General features: G+C 43.4%; 1 protein-coding gene across 3 annotated transcripts in view; it reads left to right on the forward strand.

The window, feature by feature from the left end:
* The first annotated feature begins 1,095 nt into the window (after positions 1 to 1,095).
* The window catches only part of OXR1 (oxidation resistance 1), a 457,600-nt gene continuing 439,993 nt past the window's right edge, over positions 1,096 to 18,702 (forward strand). For 2 of the 3 annotated variants that reach the window (XM_032610521.1, XM_032610526.1), the window contains exon 1: positions 1,096 to 1,403. The gene's annotated coding sequence lies outside the window, so the exon portion shown is untranslated. The remainder of the gene's footprint in view (positions 1,404 to 18,702) is intronic. The other variant, XM_032610523.1, reaches the window with a different exon arrangement.

Here is an 18,702-nt window from a genome sequence, read left to right on the forward strand (position 1 = left end):
GCGGACTCTGGGTTCAAACTCTCACTCCAGGCAAGAGATGAGTGTCTCTGAACTTCAATGTCCTCTTCTGTCAAATGGGAATAATAATGATTCTCTTACGGGATGGTTGTGAGGGGTAGGTTAAATAAAGACAGGAATTTGACCCAGGAAACTTTTGTAACTCTCATCTTAAGAGACGAAAATTTTCAAAAGTAGATTATCAGGAATTAAGGTAGAATACACTGAAAATGAATAGCGGGCATAGTTTGTTTGCAGGTGGGGCGGCTCTGAGACCTCGAGGCTGAAAGAGCCGGATGCTCAGGACACCTAGGACGCTTCCTGGCCCGACGTGGCAAGAGGACCGACCCCTCTCCGCGCAGGGTCACCAAATGGCCCGGTTCCAGTTTAGGTGTCAGAATCCGTTCATCTCCAGTTTGCGTCTTTTTCTTTTTGCAATTTAAAGTCGGACTGGAGGCGCAAGGATGGAGGTAAAACGTGCGTTAAAAAAATTACAGTTCAGATTACAAGGACAACAAAATCACCAAGGTCAGGGTGGGTGTCCGCGAACTATGCAAAACCCTGCGGAATGAGGAGTCATAAACGCTCTGTAAAGAATTCTACATTTTAATTTTAGAAGCTCTTTCCAAAGTGCCCTACAGCCTGCCGCTTGCCACCCTTTGGCCCCCTCTCCCGGCTATTGATCATCACCCTCCTTTCCTCCTTTTTCCTTCCAGTAAAAGTATCCAAAAAACTTTAATTCTTCTCCAGAAGTCCTAAGCCAATTTCGCAGTCGCGGAGCTTTTTCATTGCTTTAACCCAACTTTCTTTCGTTTCTTTGGCGAATACCTGAAATTAGGGTTGCCCGATAGTCTGGAGCCCTAAATCAGGGAAGCGTGGGTCTTAGTTCCGGCGAAACCCTCTGGTGCCTGTGCGGGAAGCTCATTTTCCCCCCGGGGTGGGGTTCAGACTGCCGGCAGGGACCTAGCAGGGCGCTCGCTCAGGTTCCGAGCCCAAGTCCCTGGCGGCGGGGACGCGCGCGCGGCGTGGGTGGGCGCTTTAAGCCCGAGCGGCGGTTTCAGCACTAGCTATTTTTAGCGGCGCGTCGCCCCCCTTCCTCCCGGCCTCCGGCTTGGTAGCCTCCGCCGGGCGGCCGCCGCTCCGCGGCTCCCTCCTGTCTCCCCCCACAGTCACTCGCTCTTGGTAGCGTCCACGCGGGCAGGTCTGGAAACTGAGCATGTCTGGAAGCGCTCGGCGGCCTCGGCGGCAGCGGTGGCAGAGCCAGGCTGCGTCAGGCTGAGCCCATTCACCGCGCGGCCGCAGGAGCGCAGTGCCGACGCCGCGCCGCCCAGCCCAGCCGAGAGGGGCGCACTAGCCGCCGCGGGGCCCGCCGCCGCTCACCGCAGCCCCCTCCTGGCGACCCGCAAGTAAGTTTGTGAGGCGGCTGGGCGGTGGGGCGACGGCCTGACGGCCCGGGGAAGCCCACTTTGGCAGGCGGGAGGCACGGCTGGCGCTCCGGAGAACCGGCTGGCCGCTGCCCCAGGTGCCCGGCGCCTCGGCGAGCCTCTTGGCCAATTTGAAAGTGGTGGCCACTGGGATGTTCTAGTGGGGGGCGGGGCGGGGGCGGCAAAGCAGGAAGTCTGAACTGACTCCGGCGGAGGCCGAGGGGGCCGACTGGGGCAGAGGGAAGGACCGCGCAGCGAGAGAGCGGGCTGGTGCGGGATGGGTTTGGGATGCGGGCTCCCGGCAGAGAACAGCCGCAGAGGGAAAGCCGGGTGTCTCCGGGGGACAGGGTTGAGAGCGCCGTGTGGGAGGCATACTAGAGGGTGAGCGTGTCCTGGCCGGAGGGGCGGGAGGGAAGATGGATGGAAAGTGGGGCGCGTGGAAAGCGGATTTGAACCAGAGCTTAGGACGCCGGTGGAGGGGGCCGTGGGCCCCGGGAAACGAGTGGACTCGAATAACTTGGGGAGTCTGTACCAGGTCAGGGCGATATAATGATGGAGAGGGACAGCCTTGGATCGAGGTCTTCGAAGCGAATACGCGAGGCCAAATGTTGGGAACTGGCTGGACTGAGGATGGAGGCAGAAAGTGGCCTGGAAGGGCCAGTAGGAAAATCGCTGAGGGATTTGGGTAGAGGGGAGGAGGGGAGTGGTGCAGAGATCGAGCGGAGGAACGGGGCTGCTGTTGGGGCTCAAAGGCTCAGGAAAGGCTTGGAGGCTACTACGTGCGGTCCCCCCTGACTAGTGAATTAGTAGCGGTTCTCTGAGGTTTACTTGCACGCCAGGCTCCTCCTTCATCATCTACCTCGCTTGTTAACAGGGCAGCTCGCTTTAGGCAAGCTTGTAGATTTGGACAGATTAAGCAACCGGGAAGGTAGTCATTTGCAGGGGAGCTGCCAGTGCTTCCCTTGAGTGGTTCCCGGCACCCTCAGGGTGCAAGGGTCTGAATGTGTGTGTTTCAGGGGATGGTGGAGGGTGATTTCTGCACTAGGCCACAGGAATCCGGGAGGTACGGTGTTTGGGGCCGGGAAGTCAGACAGAAGTCTGCAGTGTGCAACTCGCGGCGGGGCGTGTGAGTATGCGTGTGTGCGCGCCTGTGCGCGTGTTGCCCGCCCGGGGTCGCGTGTGTTGCTGCAGTCTGTCTCCATGACGAGGGGATCCAGGGCTCCACAGGCGGCACGGGGAGGGGAGTAAAGGAAACGTGCTTTCCTGCCTCTCTTCTGCCTCCTTTCCCTAGGGTCACATTCTTTGCTCGTCCAATGATGCTCTTCTCTAACCTCTTCCCCCGACTTCTGCACGTCCCAAACCTGACGCCGGTCTTGTCTTCTGATTCGGTACCCCGGAGGACGCTGCTGTCCCTCCTCTGCCAGAGGGAATCCGAGGAGTCCCGCTGGTTAGAGGGGCTCCCGAATCCACCAGTCTTTCCCTGGGGCGTCACTCCGGGGGTCCTCAGTTCACTCTGCTGCCCCTGCAGGTGACGCAGTGATGTTGCCCCGCGGACCCCAGTGATGGCTCCAAATAGCCAGTACTTACTGGTTCTCGGGAGGTGGGTCTCCCCAGAGTTTCCCACAGGTAATTGTAACTTAAAAAGAAAAAGACCGGGTTAGGAGAAAAAACAAGCCCTGAGGGCAAAAAGCTTTATGTAAAAGCGCCTCTTAGACTAACAAATATTTTACCCACCAACCACAAGAAGGGAAGAAGCTTCTACAGCGTACGCATCTGAAACTGGAGGGGAGGGGGCGGCAGAGCGGGAGTTGTCACCATGTCCACGGTTTCTTAGACTCCATCCAGCTTGCTATTTCCTGTCCTCCGTGCCATATTTTAAGCGAGACTTTACCAAATACAGGAAATGAGGATGAAGGAGACTCTGGAAACCTGTGCCATCTGTGGAAGGACTCAAAGAAGGGAGAGCAAGAGCTGTGCTTACTGTCTGCCAGATATCTCAGAGGGCTGGGCTCTGAGATTGTGTTCAGACATCAGAAATAATTCTGAACATCCAAATTGCAGGGGGGACATTCAGATGAAGGGAAGTGAGAAACTCTGAAAAAGTGATGAGGACCACAGTATGGGGTTGTCTTGCAAGGTGATCACTGACCTGTGGAGGGACACAGCAGAAGAACAGCAGACTTCTAATGGCCAGGGGCATGTCGTCTTATTCCATAGGACAGTGACTGGCCCAGTTTCTAGTATAGTAACTATTGAAAAATACCTTTTGAAGTATGGCCATGATTCTGGATATCTGAAAAGTTTGAATACAAAGACATATACTGTCATTTTCTGCTTCTATTACTATGTTTTTTTCATTGATTATTATTAGGACATGTGGTGAAGGTAAAATAAATTATTATCTTACCCATTAATACTGTTCTCCCCAGAATGCTGCTCAAATAGATATAACCAAATATGTTTGCCTGTATTTTTTGTTTTGGGAGTCATGGAGGAAGGAGAATTGGGCAAATTGATTAGGATGTCAAATAAAGGTAGAGTTTAGGCACCTGAAGATCTTTTGCGTGTGTGGAGGTGAAAGCTTCATTTATATAATGCTAAATTCAGTGCAAAATGAGAAACCCCTTCTGTCTCCACTCCTTGCCTCGTGCATTTGAAATACAAAGGATTGTACCCTTGGGCTGGTTCTTAGTCCTCTGAAGCCTAGCTTAATAATTTTCCTGGAGGGTTGTTCCCTAAATTCAGGTACACTTTAGGAAATAATCAGTGGACTCCCTGCAGCCCTAAGGTAAAGTCGTTTAAAAAAAAAAAGTGGTGAAATGGTTTGATGAAGCAGAATAATGAGTGAGAGAAATATTAACCAAAATGTAAGAAGAGAAATCACTTTCTCTTGCCCCAGGGTTAGATCTTACTGATAGGCTTAGAACAGTGGTTCTCAACAGGGGCAGTTTTGCACCCCCCTGGCAATGTCTGGAGATGCTTTTGGTTGTTACAACTGGGTGGGGAGGGGTGCTACTGGCAACCTGTGGGCAGAGGCCAGGGATGTTGTTAATATTCTACACGGCATTGGGTTGTCCCCCATAACAAAGAGTTATCCAACCCCACATGTCAGTAGTGCTGAAGATAAGGAACCCTGGCTTAGAGGTAGGTATGATTATAATGAAAAGCGGCTCCTGTCAGGATGCTTTCACGTATTCCTATTGGAAGTCTATCTTGAAAATCAAGAGTGGTTAATATTAAGAGACTTTCTTTGCAAATGGCCCCATATTCAAAAACAGTCGCTTTAAGGAAATTAAAGAGGTTTCCTTTTAGCAGAACTTCTTTTCAGCCTTCAAAAAAAAAAAAAAGTCCTCAAGTAGATTGGGAACGTCTGAAAAGACATATATGGTATGCATAGGGACTGAGTAAACATTTTTTTGATGAAAACAAGTTAAAACTGGTTCTGCCACTGTATTTTTCACTGTACTTGTTTGGTAATTGCTTTTAAAAATACATAGTTTTAAAATTAATATTAATTTAATTTAAATTACAACTAATAAATTCTTCATGTAGTGAGGGATTGAACCGAATCAGGCAAAAATATTAGCTGAACACTTATTAGAAGCCTCGTGAAGTGTTCCAAAATGAAACCTTAGTATTTGTAGACATCTGTCCAGGAAGGTAAGAACCCTGTATCACGTTCGTGCATTTAGTTTCCGTTTTAAATCGACAGCAAGGCATGTATTGAGGAGCAAACCTTTCCGGCTTGCAGCACAATACACTGCTTGGAGAGGGGAAACAATAGCTTACACTCTTGGGTGTAATAAGATCAGGGAAGTATTCTAAGAACACCTGTGTGAGGAGCTCAGACGCTTGCTTGATAAAACCTTTGTCATGATCACACTGAGGCCTGGAGAAACTAAACAGATTTAGTTAGTCAGTCAGTCTCCCCTCCGTCTCCCTCCACCTGCCAGCACTTTTATTGGTGGGTTGGTTTCAGAATTCATTCTAAAGGGATCCTCATTAGGGCTGCTTACTTCCCTTTGTGTTCTGATAACCATTCCCTCCATCCTTGGCCGTCACCATCCCTCAGTCCTTCAGGAATTCATGCAGCAGAAGAGTCTCCTGCTTAGTTTCTGGGGCACCCAGTAACCTCTCCTTTTCTCCTGTGTGTACAAACACAAACAGCTCTTTCCTGCTTCTAAGAGGAACAGCGATTTGCGTCTCTCTTGGAAAAAGGCAGTGGGGAGAGTCCTTGTTTTCCACAGACGCAACCTCAGTTTCTCTGCTTGCACCCTTGAATGTCTTGTTCAATTGTTTGTTCAGTTGCATATTCTTGATTTTAGTAAGGCTTCCTCTTTCCAAAGACAGAGTGAAAGAACTGAGGAGGACAGAACTTCACTGTGAGCCACACTGTTGTTGATAGAGGGCACCTCTCACGGGCTGTATGAAGCCTCAAGAATACGCTTTGAACCAATGATAATCCTATTTGTAAAGTCAACAGGCGTTTGTAAATTCAACAGTAGTAGGTTCTGTTCTAGACACTGGGACTCTGCATTTGCAATGCCGAGCTGCATTGTGCGTTGCAACCAGTTTGCAAAACCAAGTTCATTTAGAGTAATATACATATATTTCACGTATGTCTCAAAGTCTATCTATAAAAGGAAACACAGGATGGGTATTTGTTTTCATTAAAGTTGGAGAGGCTATAGAGATATATAGCCTTATTCTTAAAAATACTTCAGAGCACATTGTTGATACGCAGAAGGCAAAAGAAACCATTGGGGGGAAACAGTTACATGTGTTTCTCTATAGATCAGACAAGGAGGGAGTGAGCAGTCTGAGGTGAAAGGGGTCAGTTCTTATCTCCCTTTTCCTTTAGGACATAGTTACTGATTTTGTTTGACATTTGAGGAAGGAGAGATGGTTTCCTTCCCCACAGATACTTGTTGAATGGATCTGTGCCCTTTTATACTTCTGATAGCCATAGTAGGAGGCAGTGGGCTGGCTGGTATGATAGAGTGAAGCAGAATTTCAAATCAATTTTGTCAGTAATGTTTGTGACAAAGGCTCACTTTCAAAAGCTGAGCATACCGTGTCACTCTTTTGATGAGACTAATATAAAGATTACAGAGCGGAACATCTGTGCTGATTTGGCTACTAGGTACTACCTATGCTTTAAACTATCAGAGTGTATGTATTGGGAGTGGGGAATGAAATAATATGGCAGCTTGTCTTACCTATAAACAAACTTGCGGGCCACTGTGGCAGGTCACTTATTGTCCAGCTGGAAGAAGGGTAGTGTCAAGGCTGGGAATTTTATTGAACAGTTTATGCTGTCCTTGCTGAGTTTAAGAACAAGAAAAAGAACAACAAAAGCAGGAATTTGAAATTTATGCTACAGCAGAGGCAAAGAGACTTTCTGCTTTTAATTTCATTTTAGCTTATTATTGTTAAGGACAAGCAGCAGTAATGCATGAAAAAGGTAACCTTGCCTGTGGAAGGTTTTACTTTTATTCGTAAATGCTTGTTCATCTTCGGAAGCAAATAGCCTAGAACGTATCCCGAGGCTTTCAGCCTTCAGTATAAATAGTGTGTCTCTTCTATCTCTAGAATATTCATTATGTGATATCATTCGGAATCTGAATACTGGGCTAAATTGGCTGATGCAGTCCCTTCTAATTTAGTGATTTAGAGTTGTCTCTGTCCTTTTAAAGAAGGTGAAAGAGATACACTGTTTGTCATTGGGAGCACAGTTATGGGTGCTGGAAGCAGCCTCTTTTACACACAGACATGCCTGGTACTTGACATTGGTCTGGGACTCCACTGACCAAAACATAGATCTCAGCCTTCTGGATTATGAAGCCTGATTTTAACAATTTTGATTGGAACCAGAGCTGCGACCAGGCTTGTGAATCAATTGACGTTTTCGGAAAAGACCAAATGATGAGCCAGAATACTCGCCACCCATTGCCAGGAAAGAGGGACAGCAGTTTAAGGAGGATCAAGAGATTTGCAGGGCTTCCCTGGTGGCGCAGTGGTTGAGAGTCCGCCTGCCCATGCAGGGGACACGGGTTCGTGCCCCGGTCCGGGAGGATCCCACATGCCGCGGAGTGGCTGGGCCCGTGAGCCATGGCCGCCGAGCCTGCGCGTCGGGAGCCTGTGCTCCACAACGGGAGAGGCCATGACAGTGAGAGGCCCGCGTACCGCAAAAAAGAAAAAAAAAAAAAAGATTTGCAGTCAGATCTGGCACTCTTACTTAGTGGTTCTGTGACTTTAGATGAGGTTTTTTTTTTTTCCTTTTTTAACTTCATGGAGCTCCAATTTCCTCATCTTTGAAATGGAGATTTTTTTTTTCCCCCGTAGAGTTCACTATATGATTAGAGGAAATATTTTCAAAGCAAAAGTGCGTATTAATAGTGTTGGTGGTGGTGCTGCTTATATGTCCTTCTAGTGCTGGGATTTAAATAGTTACTGTCTAGGAAGTGGAAGTAGTGGGGCCATTGGTGAGCAAGATGAGATGGAAAAGGACAATGGGAGTGGATCATCGTTAGGAAGGGGTTTTGGAGGTGAAGTAGTCTGATGTCCTCTTTTGACTGATGGGGCCTTGGGGACTCAGGATTATGGTGTGATTTGCCCAAGGTTACGCTGCATCATTTCAGCTGAGTCTATAATTTTTCAAAGTCTCCATCCTAACATTCTCCACCTTAAGAGCACACTTATTTTCTTGGTTAAATCCACGTTTCTTCTGTTTATCTAAAAATGGTTATTCAGCTCAAGAACCTCTCTTTTCAGTTGTTACATTCCAGGTCTTTTATAGGCAACTAAAGAAGGCATCAGTGGATCTCTACTTGAATTTGTATAGGAGTTCAACTCAGCTGTTCACTTAAATGATCAAGATGATCCAGTACATGTTTATGTTTTCCTAATTGGGGTGAACATTAGTAGAGTTTTATCTAAAAACAAAAAAAAACCCCCGCCACTATGGATAATGTTCTTCAAATAGGTTATTGCTATGAATGACAAGAAGATTGAAGATTGGCCCTTGTTGATGGTTCTGTTGCTAGATTAATAGTTTCGTTTTTGTTTTAAATCCGTGCTGTTGCCATTGTGGTTTCTTGAAGAGTTTCAGATTCAATGAAAATGTTAAAACCTACATGTGTCGGAAGTACTTCGTGAGTTGTAAAGTATATTATGTATGTTGTCTTATTTGTAATTTATGGTAAAGATATATTATCAGTTGCAATAGTGAAAGACTTAAAATTGAAAGCCAGGACAGAAAAAACATTCCCTTTCGAATCAGACAAACTTGAATTCAGATCTCCATTTTTAAGTCACTAGCTGTGAAAACTTGGACAAATTACTTGACTTTCCAGCTTCTCCTGTCTTTTGCGAATCACACCCACCAGTTTACAGGTGTGATTCTTGTGATGATTAAGTAAGATAAGCAAGTAAAGATCTTAGCATGATGCCTGGCACCCTTCTTTGTCCTTGTACACCGCTAATTCACCGTACTTCAGCTACACCTCTAAAGTAATTATTTATACTTGAATTAGTTCAGAGTTTTTCACTGTAAAGAATCAGAAAACCTGATTTTAAGTGACTTGAGGGGAAAAAAAAAAGAGAGAGACTTCATGAACGTGTAACTGAGTAAAATAGGGGAGTATATCTGGCTCCAGGTAGGACCTAATTTAAGGCTCAAACCATGTGACTAGTTCATTGTTAATGGGAGTGAGAATAAAAAGGTTGTTAGTAGTCCAGTTGGAAACTATGCATTAATTTCTTTTAAGTCTTCCAATAGCTTCCTCTTCTTGGACAGAAGCACACAGCCTTGCTAAAACAATAATAAATCCATTATAGATAGCTGTATGTAGAAGAGTTTTGAGCTGCTTCCATAGATTATTTTGTGGGAGGGAATGGAGTGAAGCTGAAATTACAATGGAACCTACTAATAGCGGTAAGGCAAAATAAGATAAGTGGTGAAACACAGCAGAACAAAATTCAAGGCTTCAGTTTTGTAATTTATCAGAGTTCCTTAACTGAATTAAATAGAAACTGGTTCTGGGCAATTTTAAGCAGAAAGGAATTCATCACATGGTCATGGAGTAATTCATGGAATCGAAGGAAACGCTGAAGAAGACGACCTTGGAAAGGGTACCCCGCTGTCGGGTTGAGTCAACTCTAACTGTTTTCCGTCATTGCGTCCTGTGCCCAAGACTCAGAATTCTGAGAGAGAAGGAGAGAGTCAGTGAAAAAACAGGGCATCTTGACCGGCAGTCCACCAACATTGTGTTTCATAGGCCCAAGGGGCTACCAAGGCATAATCTCTAATCTGCTCCTACCAGAAGGAGGGGAAGAGATGATACCGGGCAGGCATACTCAACTCATGTCCACTACGTAGATTCGGATGGGAAAAACTTGCTTCAGTGATGATGAATTACTAGGAGGGAAAAAAGGAAAACAAAATGACAGCAACAAATAAAATGAGTGTATTTTCTAAACAGAATCCATGTGGGAGGCAAAAATACTTTGTCGGTTTCCTAAGGCTACTCTTACAAATTACCACCCACTGGGTGACTAGAAACAACAGAAATTTATTCTGTCACAGTTCTGGAAGATAGAAGTCTGCAATCAAGGTGTTGACGGGGCCATTCTCTCTCTGAAGATTCTAGGGGGAGAATCTGTTCCATGCCTTTCTCTTAGCTCCTGGTGCTGCCAGTAACTGTTGGTGTTCCTCTGTTTACAGAGGCATCACTCTCACCTCTGCCTGCGTCGTCACATGGTGTTCTTTCTCCCCTGTGTTGAGTCTGTGTCTCTTCTGATAAGAACACTGGTCATATTGGATTAAGGGCCCATACTGTTCTTGTATGACCTCATCTTAATGTAAGCAATTACATCTATAATGACCCATTTCCAAATGAGGTCACATTCTGAGATTCTGGGAAGGACATGAGTTTTGGGGAGACACTGTCCAACCTAGTACTGATGTAATGTGGATAAAATAAACAACAAGGCACAGAGCTAGGTCTAAAGAGTGGGAAGGGGGTACTATCCTATTATTCTGTTATAAAACTCCATCTGAAGTATCATGCCTGGTTTAGGCACCCCTTTTCAGATGATCATGTGTCCCCTGGAGAACTGGTGGAAAAACAGTTTGCTTCGTAAGGGCAGTTTTTTGGAGCTACGGACCATAAACTTGGCAAAGAGGAGTTCAAGATAAATATAATATGAGCTTCCAATTGTCGAAAGGAAGAGAGATTTAATCTTTATCGCTCGCTTAAGAGCTAAGACCTATGGCTGGGAATTTCAGAGAAGCCGATTTTCGCTCACTGTAAGCGAGAACAATCTTATATAAGTGTGGTTCAGGAGTCCCCATCTCTGGAAGCACTCAGCAGAAGCTCATCATCCATATTTGTTATGGATGATGTAGAAGAGATTTCTGAATATCCAGGGAGCTTAGATTAGATAACTGCCCAAGGTTCCATGTTTAAGAGTCTCCTCTTCTAGGAATACATAGGACGTTAGTGATCCCCCAAACATTTATTAAGCATGAAGCATGGTATTGTATGTTGGTGGAAACGGTAGTAAACATGGCATGCGTAGTCTCTGGTTATTACGTAGATAAATATTTCAGCGGTCTACTATGGTAGTGATAGTACATATCCAGGAACCTGTAAAGTATCTGGCACAAAGCACAAGATTAGTAATTACTTGTTGAGTGAATTTGTTGTTTAATCGGAGTCTACTTTACAAATATATGTTCAAGTTGTTCACCTGGAGTACTTAACCTGGTGGGTATCAGCATTGTCATATTCCTTCCTACGATTTCTCCATGGCCTTCTGGCTGTATAGGATTACCTCGCTCATATATCATCCCTCTCTTTGTTTCATTTTTACCATCTTAAAAATAGGATTGGAGTTGGGGAGTGATTTTCCTCCTTAATCTCTTTCCGCCTCTGGGCTGTCTTTGCCAACAGAGGCGGCCCTGAACCCCTGAAGGTCACGTGTTACTGTGAAGACTGGAGGGGACTTTGGCTAAAGCAGTGTTTCTCAGAGTGGGGGACACTATGACTGATTTTATACGAGATGACTTTGGGTGGTGTATGGATATGTATTGAACTAAATTAAAAGGATTTTGAATTTGTTCTCCTCCAATGTTTCTTATGAAGGCAAGGAGGAAGTTTCAGTTTGGTGCTAGTGTTAAACATGTATTCAAGATACTAGTTTTAGCTCCCTTTTTAACAGAGTAAGCTTCAGTTGCCAAGCTTTCAAAAGTCCAGTAAAACTATTTTGTTTCCATTCTATTCATTTTTGTTTTATTTTCTTTCATGCTCAGTGCTAGTTTCCATATAAAATAATGACACAAAGCTTCCTTTAAAGATTCACACGGTTAAATTTTTTAATGGTATGATATTTTTAAAAAATCAAGAAGGTAATATATATAGATGATTGAGACTTGGAAATTTCTGTGTCAGAGTTCTCCTGATGATTCATGTGTCTGGACTTTCTTCCTTGCTGTTTCTGGCACTCCTTTGCACTGTGGACACCTGAAAGCAGCTGTTCTGTGTAAGAGTCCTCCCTTTCTGTGTTGGTTCACGAGATATCTGTTGGCCCAGAGAAAGGGAACTTTGTGCATATAAATATGGCTTTGCATTGCTTATAGTGCCTAGATACTATGTATTTCTGAACTACCCTTTAAAAGCAACTCAAAATTGCTTTTCTGGCTTTTAAGGTAGATTTGTACATTGATAGAATAAATGTTGAATTAATTTTAATTTATGTAATTCTTTCTCCATTGTATTTGTTTTTGTTTTCCTTTCTTTTTGTGATAGGGCCCACACTTCATAAAGAAGGAAGGAGATTTTCTTTTTACAGGGTTTTTTTTTACATTTTACTACCTCAGGGAATCAATTGTAATACTGAAGGAATTTTTAAAATTTTCAGCCAGTTTTATACATGAGCATGTTTAAAAAGTCAAAATTTTCTACAAGGCATATGATATAGACTAGTAGTTTCCTCCTCCACTGCTCACTATCTCCAATTCCTTATTCATAGGAAGCAACCACTTTTTTTCTGGTGTTTATTTCCGTATCCCTAAATACATAGAGTTCTAGATCTTGATATTTGCTCTTATCTGGTAACTTCCTAGATTAGAACATATGGAAGATGAGTATTATTATCTCTTTCACCAACTTCCTTCCATCTTGTTCTTCCTCCATCTTCCCACTCTTCCCAACAGTATTTCTTTCTTTTCTTTTCATCTGTTTATTTTTGATGAAATAAAGTTCAGAAGTTTGGTTTCCATGTAAGGTGGAGACATTCACAAGAAATCACTCCCACTATCACAATGACAAAAAGCTGGGTTTTGTATATTATATAAAGTCGTAACTTGTCTTGGGCCCATCAAGAGCTGAGGTCACAAGATAAGCAAGTGAACTGAAGGCCAAAAAAGGACAAGTCCTTCTAAGGAGATATGGGACATGAACCCTTTTACCTGTGCCAGCTCATAGGAAGAAGAAATAATATACACAAAAGTGAATAAGAAGAGTACATCCATGTTCATAGCAGCATTAGTCACAGTAGACATGGCGTAGAAACAACCCAAGTGTATATCGAAGGATGAATGGATAAACAAAATGTAGCATATGCATATACAATAGAATATTATTCAGCCTTAAAAAGGAAGGGAATTCTGACACATGCTGTAACATGGATGAACCTTGAAGACATTATGTAGGTGAAAGAAACCAGTCACAAAAAGACAGATTCTTATATGATTCCACTTTATAAGGTACCTTGAATAGTCAAACTCATGGAGATGAAAATATGGTGGCTGGGGCTTCCCTGGTGGTACAGTGGTTGGGAGTCTGCCTGCCGATGCAGGGGACACGGGTTCGTGCCCCGGTCCGGGAGGATCCCACATGCCGCAGAGCGGCTGGGCCCGTGAGCCATGGCCGCTGAGCCTGTGTGTCCGGAGCCTGTGCTCCACAACGGGAGAGGCCACAACAGTGAGAGGCCCACGTACCGCAAAAAAAAAAAAAAAAAATGGTGGCTGTCACGGCCTATAGGGAGGGGGAAATGGGGAGCTCTTGGCTAATGGATACAGAGTTTCAGCTTTACAAGATGAAAAGGTTCTGGAGATGGACGGTGGTGATGGTTGCTCAACAATGTGAATGGACTTAATGCCATTGAACTGTACACTTAAAATGGTAAAGATAATAAATTTTATGTGTGTTTTACCACAACTAAAGATAATAATAAAAATATTTTAGAAAGCGAATAAGGAGAAAGATTTAAAATCTTAAAAAAATTCTTGAAAGTCAAGTGAGGACTTAGCAGGATACCTGAGAATACCTGGGAGTGTAGATGCAAGGGGAGTCTGCACTCTCTCACAAGTTCTTTCTTTCTTTCTTTCTTTCTTTTTTTTTTAAAAATAAATTTATTTATTTATTTTTGGCTGTGTTGCATCTTCGTTTCTGTGCGAGGGCTTTCTCCAGTTGTGGAGAGCGGGGGCCACTCTTCATCGCGGTGTGCGGGCCTCTCACTGTCACGGCCTCTCCCGTTGTGGAGCACAGGCTCCAGACGTGCAGGCTCAGTAGTTGTGGCTCATGGGCTTAGTTGCTCTGCGACATGTGGGATCTTCCCAGACCAGGGCTCGAACCCGTGTCCCCTGAATTGGCAGGCAGATTCTCAACCACTGCGTCACCAGGAAAGCCCTCTTTCTTTTTTTTTAATTGAAGTATAGTTGATTTACAATGTGTGTTAGTTTCTGGTATATAACAAAGTGATTTAGTTATGCATATATATGTATTCCTTTTCATATTCTTTTCCATTATGATTTATTACAGGATATTGAGTATAGTTCCCTGTGCTATACAGTAGGACCTTGTTTATCTATTTTATATATAGTAGTTTGGATTTGCTAATCCCAAACTGCTAATTTATCCCTCTCCCTCCCATGGTAACCATACATTTGTTTTCCATGTCTCTGACTTTGTTTTGTTTTGTAAATAAGTTCATTTGTATCATATTTTAGATTCCACATATAAGTGGACAAGTTCTTTCCCATGGGCCTCTGCTCAGTGCTTACCAGAGAGTTTGGGGGCAAGGAGGTTAACCAGAGAGAGAAACCCCATTGGTTCCACAGGTGTGCACATAGTGAGAGGCTGCCCCTGGAAACAGGTGTAAAATCCCACCTCCAACCCCAGATTCTTCTCTTACTGGCAAAAGCCTTTTACCACTGGGGAAGGGGCAGAAACCCCACTGAGCCCAGCATCCTGCACTGGTACAAAGTGGAGATCTGTAGAAAAGTTGAGGAAAAGCCAGCCTAAGGCCCAGGTTCATAGCACCTAAGAGTGAGGGAAGACCTAGAGAACTCAAACGTTTATGTAGCAGCTGTATTCATAATTGCTAAATATTGGAAACATCGCAGAGGTCCATCAGTTGGGGAATGGATAAACAAATTGTGCTGGTATTCCATAGAATAGAATTCTACAGGGCAATAAAAAGGAATAAAAGGAAAGTGCTGACTTCACCACTGTGCCAGTGTTCACTGCGAGTAACCATCAGGGAGACAGCCATGAATATTTCATGAAAAACATGGCACTTTAGAAAACGCAAAGGTTGGGAAGGAGATCAAGACAATTATGTAGAAAGCAGGAGTACTTAGAGGGGCTGATTGTGAGGCTAGGAGAGACTTAGAGGTCATAATTTGCTCAGCAAGAAGACAGTCCTATATATGATCTGAGGGTTTTTTTCATTATGATACATAAAATACTATCGATTTATAAACTACTCTCCTTTTGAACCTCAAAGCCCTCTGTAAATACATAAACAGGATTTTCACTACCCTAAACTTATGTCAAGTTGGTCATAGATTCTTCAAAGTTAAAGTGTCTTTAGAATTCATCTAATATCCTTCTGAACTGGGGTTCTTAACCTGTAGTTCACAGGCATGGATAGAATTCAGCTAGTGCACAAACTTGGGTAAGGAAAAATGACATCTTTATTGTTATTAACCTCTAGTTGAAATTTAGCATTGTCCTTCATTATAGGTGTAGGTTACCAACCACAGTAGCATCAGCAGTACCTGTGACTATCCCCAATGGAAGTCACAGATGATATCATATCCCATTACAGTTGTTGGCAGATATTTTTAAAAATCATCTAAGGAAACACTCCCATTTACCATTGCAACAAAAAGAATAAAATACCTAGAAATAAAGACCTGTATGCAGAAAACTATAAGACACTCATGAAGGAAATTAAAGATGATACAAACAGATGGAGAGATATACCATGTTCTTGGATTGGAAGAGTCAACATTGTGAAAATGACTATGCTACCCAAAGCAATCTACAGATTCAGTGCAATGCCTATTAAACTACCAATGGCATTTTTCACAGAGCTAGAACAAAAAATTTCACAATTTGCATGGAAACACAAAAGACCCCAAATAGCCAAAGCAATCTTGAGAAAGAAAAACGGAGCTGGAGGAATCAGGCTCCCAGACTTCAGAGTGTACTACAAAGCTACAGTAATCAAGACAGTATGTTACTGGCACAAAAACAGAAATATAGATCAATGGAACAGGATAGAAAGCCCAGAGATAAACCCACGCACATATGGTCACCTTATTTTTGGTAAAGGAGGCAAGAATATACAATGGAGAAAAGACAGCCTCTTCAATAAGTGGTGCTGGGAAAACTGACAGCTACATGTAAAACAATGAAATTAGAACACTCCCTAATACCATACATAAAAATAAACTCAAAATGGATTAAAGACCTAAATGTAAGGCCAGACACTCTAAAACTCTTAGAGGAAAACCTAGGCAGAACACTCTATGACATAAATCACAGCAAGATCCTTTTTGACCCGCCTCCTAGAGAAATGGAAATAAAAACAAAAATAAACAAATGGGACCTAATGAAACTTAAAAGTATTTGCACAGCAAAGGAAACCATAAACAAGACAAAAAAGACAACCCTCAGAATGGGAGAAGATATTTGCAAATGAAGCAACTGACAAAGGATTAATCTCCAGTATTTACAAGCAGCTCATGCAGCTCAATATCAAAAAAAACCCCAACCCAATCCAAAAATGGGCAGAAGACCTAAATAGACATTTCTCCAAAGATATATAGATTGCCAGCAAACACATGAAAGGATGCTCAACATCACTAATCATTAGGGAAATGCAAATCAAAACTACAGTGAGGTATCACCTCACATCTGTCAGAATGGCCATCATCAAAAAATCTAGAACCAATAAATGCTGGAGAGGGTGTGGAGAAAAGGAAACCCTCTTACACTGTTGGTGGGAATGTATATTGATACAGCCACTGTGGAGAACAGTATGGAGGTTCCTTAAAAAACTAAAAATAGAACTACCATATGACCCAACAATCCCACTACTGGGCATATACCCTGAGAAAACCATAATTCAAAAAGAGTCATGTACCACAACGTTCATTGCAGCAACCTAAGTGTCCACTGACAGAAGAATGGATAAAGAAGATGTGGCACATATATACCATGGAATATTACTCAGCCATAAAAAGAAACAAAATTGAGTTATTTGTAGTGAGGTGGATGGACCTAGAGTCTGTCATACAGAGTGAAGTAAGTCAGAAAGAGAAAAATAAATACTGTATGCTAACACATATATATGGACTCTAAAAAGAAAAAAAAAAAACAGTTCTGAAGAACCTAGGGACAGGACAGGAATAAAGACACAGACATAGAGAATGGACTTGAGGACACAGGGAAGGGGAAGGCTAAGCTGGGACGAGGTGAGGGAGTGGCATGGACATATATACACTACCAAATGTAAAATAGCTAGCTAGTGGGAAGCAGCCACATAGCACAGGGAGATCAGCTCGGTGCTTTGTGACCACCTAGAGGGGTGGGATAGGGAGGGTGGGAGGGAGGGAGACGCAAGAGGGAAGAGATATAGGAATGTATGTATATGTATAACTGATTCACTTTGTTATAAAGCAGAAACTAACACACCATTTTAAAGCAATTATACTCCAATAAAGATGTTAAAAAAATATCATCTATGCTCATTCCTACTTTGAAAGTTTGGTTATTATTAGATCTGGTGTTAGATCTTTTTATTTAGAGTATTAGAAAAAGAAACACATACACCAGGTCACGAATTCATTCTTTTATAATTTGATAACTGTTTCATTGTTTTTCATTTCCTTTGTAATCCTGTGTATCTCATTCTTAGAAGAGGTCATAGGCTTTCACAGACTCCTAGAGGGATTCGCAGCATCACAGAAGAACCTGGAACCTCTCTTGGTCTGTCAGCAGTAAATTCCATTCAGCACAGATGGCTTGGTCCAGAAAGCCGGAGCTGTTGAGTGCGTTCCCACACTCTGCACGTGTGCTTGATCTGCCGGATGCCATCTGTGCCATTCCGTAGGGAACAGTGGTTCTAGCAGGTTTTCTGTCAATGGTGAGGGCAATGGGCATGTTTTTGAGCATGTGTAGATTCTCGGTGGCTTCTTTAAGAAGCCTGTCCTATAGTGAGGCCAGTGCAGCCTTAGAAGTAAGAATCTGGTGTCACGCACCTTGCCTATTAGGGGCCTGGGTTTTAGAGCACCATCCCATGTTCATGGCTCTGGGCCTCTGGAATCCTTGGTGGGGAGACAGGCAGCTCTAACAGGTCAGTCTTGTGGGTTCCACTTACATGTTTGTGAATTCCAGGAGGACTGTTGTCTAACTTCAGAGCCGTGGGTCAGGGCTCTTTTTCTAGTATTGATTCAGTTCCCTGGCAGGTAGTGTAAGATTTAAATGAACACATCTCCCTTGCCAAGATTTTTATATTTTTACTTTTATTGTCTTTTAAACTTTATTTTAAATGCTGTCATGCCAGAGCGAACCATTTGGGTGACTTAAATGCCGGTAGTGATATTGGGCAAATGGGCATCCACCTGGACGCCCGAGGAATGGGAGAATTGCTTCCCTGTGGGTTATACTTTGCAGCTAGATACATATCCATTATGAAGGTAAGTTTTCTACATATCTCAGGATAGCTTATTTCATTTTTGACAACCCTGACAGGAAGTTTTGCCTCTTTTGGAATAAAATCTGCTTTTGTTTAACTTCTATCACTGACCTAGGTTTGGTCTGTAAAACCTCACAATTAAATTTCCTGAAGTTACTGCAGTGCTCTTACTGTGACCTTCCTGATGTGTTCAAAGAATGCAGATCATTGTGAAATCTGCCAAAGTATATTTTGACTGAAATATACTTTCTGGGAGACATTAATCTTAGGCTGCAATGGAACATTT

Source organism: Phocoena sinus, chromosome 17, assembly GCF_008692025.1.
Source record: "Phocoena sinus isolate mPhoSin1 chromosome 17, mPhoSin1.pri, whole genome shotgun sequence".
NCBI lineage: Eukaryota > Metazoa > Chordata > Mammalia > Artiodactyla > Phocoenidae > Phocoena > Phocoena sinus.